This window comes from Sardina pilchardus, chromosome 1 (genome assembly GCF_963854185.1).
Source record: "Sardina pilchardus chromosome 1, fSarPil1.1, whole genome shotgun sequence".
Classification (NCBI taxonomy): Eukaryota; Metazoa; Chordata; class Actinopteri; order Clupeiformes; family Clupeidae; genus Sardina; species Sardina pilchardus.
Window position 1 is genome coordinate 12,792,698 of NC_084994.1, and position 4,904 is coordinate 12,797,601.

The following is a 4,904-nucleotide window of genomic DNA, read 5'->3' on the forward strand; positions in this document are numbered from 1 at the left end:
AACTGTGAAGAGAACCCCCTGTACACTGTTACACGAACCCCCTGTACACTGTTACACAGTTCCGGAACTGTGAAGAGAACCTCCTGTACACTGTTACACAGTTCCGGAACTGTGAAGAGAACCTCCTGTACACTGTTACACAGTTCCGGAACTGTGAAGAGAACCTCCTGTACACTGTTACACAGTTCTGGAACTGTGAAGAGAACCCCCTGTACACTGTTAAGTAGGGTTCAGACCAAAGACTCCCAACGAGACGAGACGGGTCGCGACGTTCTAAAACCTTGCAACTGCGACTCAACATGTTTAATGCTCTAATGTGACGGCTTGCGACGGCTTGCAACTACGTGCAACTTCTAATTCACACCGCTGCAAACCGCCGGTCTCATCACGTCTGGAATCTTTGGTGTGAATTGGGCTTTACACAGTTCTGGAATTGTGAAGAGAACCTATACTATTGATCAGTTCTGGAACTGTGAAGAGAATTGACTATTGATCAGTCCCACGAACATAATACTGACACAGGTCAGAGCGGAGTCTGAGACTCCTGGGGAAAAAGGGAGATCAGGAAAGACTTGGAAGAAAAAATAAAGATAGAGAAAAAAAAGCAGATGAAAATGTAATGAGGGAGGAGAGAAGAGGTGAAGAGTGAGTGACAGATACTCATCTGCCCAAAAGATCTCAGTGCAATCCACACCCCCCCCCCACACCCCACCACCACCCAATGTGGACATACACACTTGTGTAAATATTACAGTGGAAACAGACATATAGCGGCTGAATGTGCCACAGAGAGGAAGAAAGCGAGAGAGAGAGAGAGAGAGAGAGAGAGAGATCCGGAACATTTTGTACTGCACTGAGAAGTCTATCTCTCTGAGCGCATTGATCTGAGGAGAGGGAGGACAGGGGAAGAAGAAGAAGAAGAAGATGAAGAAGAAGAAGAAGAAGAAAAAGAGGAAGTAGAAAAAGAAGAAGAAAGGCAAATGCCAAATGACAAGCCCATTCAAGTGGAGACAGTAAGATGGGTATGCCTATACAGTAATATATACACACAGACTACACACACACACACACACACACACACACACACACACACACACTATACAGATGGACCCCCCCCACACACACACACACACACACACACACACACACACACACACACAATTGACGATAACAGACGGACAGACAAACCAACATATGTGTAGGCAGTAACACATGAGACTAGGTCAGACAGAGGAGGAGCTGATGAGGAGAGAGGAGCTGAAGACTAGATAGAGAGAGAGAGAGAGAGAGAGAGAGAGAGAGAGAGAGAGGGGGGGGGGGGGAGAGAGGGAGAGAATGATGAACGACTGATGAAAAGGGGGAGATGAAGAGAAGATGATCCAAAGAGAAGGTGATCCATTCTTATAGCTGACGACAGCTGTCCGCCACAGTCTCACTTCCCTCTGGTCAGACCAAACCTGTCTTCACTTAGTGCAGCTCCACACACACACACACGCACACGCACACGCACACGCACACGCACACGCACGCACACGCACACGCACACGCACACACACACACACACACACTTCATCTGTATTCAAGACAGTGTGTGTTGTGCTCATCATGTATTCTGTGCTTTGCGGTTGCTTCAATATGATCTGTTTTGTTTCTTTCTCTCTCTAGGACTTGTTATGTTGCACATGTGTTCTGTGTATGTTCTGTGTTCTTTGTTCTGTGATCTGTGTTGTTATGTAGGGCGTGCGTTCTATGTTCTATGTTCTGTGTTCTTTGTTCTGTGTTCTGTGTTTCCTTTGTGTCTGTCTCACCCTCACTTGTTGGAGATATGTAGATTCTAGAAAGCAAACAAATTCTATACAGCCATGTAACAACAACATCAAAAACAAAAACAAAAACAAAAAGTCGGTGACAGCGTCGGAGCATGTCGCTGTCGTCTTTTATTGACATCTGAGAAGGCAACAGAAATGTAGTCAGACACGAGCGGAACGGGGCTTGGGGTTGGGAGAGTAAACCCGACATTTTCCCTTCCAGGAAAACTGCCACATATAGACGGTGGAGTGGGAGGGGCTGTGCATTCTATACATTTTTCAGTCCCCGCCCCCCTCTTTTGGTCAGAGTGTGCTCAGAATGGGAGCAGCGGTGTGGGTTCCTTATGTGCATTATTATGTAATGGAATGTTATGTAAACGGGCAGAAAAAAGGGCTCTGAGACAGAGAGAGAGAGAGAGAGAGAGAGAGAGAGAGAGAGAGAGAGAGAGAGAGGCAGAGAGGCCATTTATTAAACCATTGTCTAACCTTCAGACACATACACTAACAATGAAACAATGAACAAGCAAGGTTTACACCCTACATAAATAAAACATAGAAAAAAAGAAAGAAAAAAGAAAAAGAAAAAGAAACAAGAAAGAAAGAAAGAAAGAAAGAAAGAACATTTCTCAAGAGGAGCTAGAAAATGCCATTACATCAACCGGAGAGAGAGAGCAGAGTTAAAGGAAATGTGAGTCAGATAGACACAGACAAACACACACACAGACGCAGACAGACGTAGACAGACAGACACAGACAGACACAGACAGCCAGGTATTCACTTAACCAGGGCCGCTGTCCCGCTGCTGAGCTTTCGGGGGCCCTAAGCATAAATGGACAGGGGATATGGGAGCCCCCACCAGGTAGGTTATCGGGGCCCTATGCGCTCTGCATACTCTGCCTATGGGGAGCGGCAGCCCTGACCTTTACCAATGATAGGCTATATAAGACACACCAATTGAACAATTTAGTTGCTCAAAGCTATACTGTGAAGGCTCCAACACAAATTCTAATCAAATCTAATCAATAACTTAGATTAATAGGCCTGAACACTAGTTATTGACATCACACAGCACTTTATAATGATTACCCCCTGAGCAGAGTGAAAGGAATAATTTAATTTATGTATGTTTGATGTTTGTATATAGCCTATGTTGGATGTTGTGTTTGTATAGCTGCTGAAACACTGTAATTTCCCCTTGTCTACTATCTATCTACGCATCTATCTATCTATCTATCTATCTATCTATCTATCTATCTATCTACATTTAAAAAATAAAACTGTTCACTGTTAATTTAACAATTGTATTGTCGTTTAAAACAAAAGCATCTGTCAAATCCCATCATTCGATTCATATACTCACAGAATGTATATTTATGAAATTCCATAATAAGTTGGTAAGGAAGGCCTAGTGGTTCGATGCGAGCGATACTCCACACATTTTGTCTGGTCACTCTTCTCCGCGCTCTACAAGTTTAGTCTGTCTCAGTTTCAGCCAGAGTGGCGGGAGCAAAACGTCGACAAACTGTGCACGTCTAGATTTGAGTCAAATTAAATCGGTGAATGTTTACTGCTCTAACACAGCTGTGATAGTGGTGTCTTTCTGCAACTTAAGTGGATATGATCTCTCTTGTGCGTCGCTAAAAGGTATCGGCTAAACGTTTACCAATATTATTGCAATGAGAACAACTTCTGACTGAACTTCTTTTAGGTCTATGGTTAAAGCCCACATTAACATGGTTAGCATAGCTTCGCAGGATAACATAGCTTGCGAACATTAACGTCTTTAGTTTAGCTACAAATGCTGATATATCTACGAGTTATTTGGAGGATTGACAGCTGAACCAGCACCAGACAGTAAAAGAGACCAGCACGTTCATGTTGCTAAAGTTCATGTGTTTCTCCACCACCACAGCCAGTGTGACAGCCTTGTCGTTATCTTTGGCGTTTTCGTATCACACCATTTAATCACAAGGGTATCTTTCCGTAGCAATGCTAACAAATTACACTCTTGACAGGACAAGGAGTTCCAATGAAAACCAGAAACCAGACGTTACAGGAAAAATGGAGTTGTCGTCGAGCAACAAGGCAAGTTGGATAACGTCCAATATTAGGAAAGTTATCGGTATCTCAGAATGTGCTAACCGCTACTTAAAAGGAATGAGCAAGAGGTGTTGGGGTATAATCTAGACACATGTGTTTAGTCAGGCCTTAAGGGGTCATTTCGATTCATTAAGTGTATGGATAATATGTTTTTGTTGGTTTGTTTGTCAACAGGAGTCGAGGTTTTCTAGACGACGTCTCCCCTAGGTGAGTTGTATGTGTTTATGTTTGTGTGCGCGTGCGGGTGCGATAAGCCTTACAACTCCTGTCAGTGATCTCCTTCATGACCTTGTTTTACAAGAATATGAGTTTACTATTTATCGACCTGTGTGAGTTTGTATCAAGTTTGAGAACTTATCCAGACTCTTGTTCACAGGGCAAAAACATCAGCCAAGAGGAAGAACACTCAAGCAGGCACGCCTAGGCAGTCGCCAAAGTAAGATATTTGTTGGCACTCTTTGTTAGCACTCTTCTGGAACATAATGACTAGTCGACAGCTATTATCTACGCAGAGTGACCCGCACATTCACCTCAGCACCCCAACTTGTGTTTGGGCAGACCCACACATTCACCTCCTGGTGACAGAGTGCATGTTACTCAGAGCCGAGTATAACACTGGCCTTAGTGCGTGTAGTTTCCCCCAGTCACGCAAAGAAGCTGGCACAACATATTTGGGTCATTTGTCAAAAATGTTGTTGTTCGAAATAACTCATGCTTAGGATATATGCAGTATGTCGGCACTGGGCATTTACTTATAGAAGAACCATTGAATACATACAGACTTTGCTTTTTGTAGAAAAGCCAACAAATACCAACAGACTTTGCTTTTTTTGTCTCAACAGGTCAACAGATGATATCAAAGTGCCCAAGAGAAAAAGAGCCAGGAAGTGTGAAAATGAGGTGTGTTTCTACACACACATTCACACACAGACATACACACACTCACATGCACACTCACACAGGCACACTCACACGTACATGTAAACATACACATT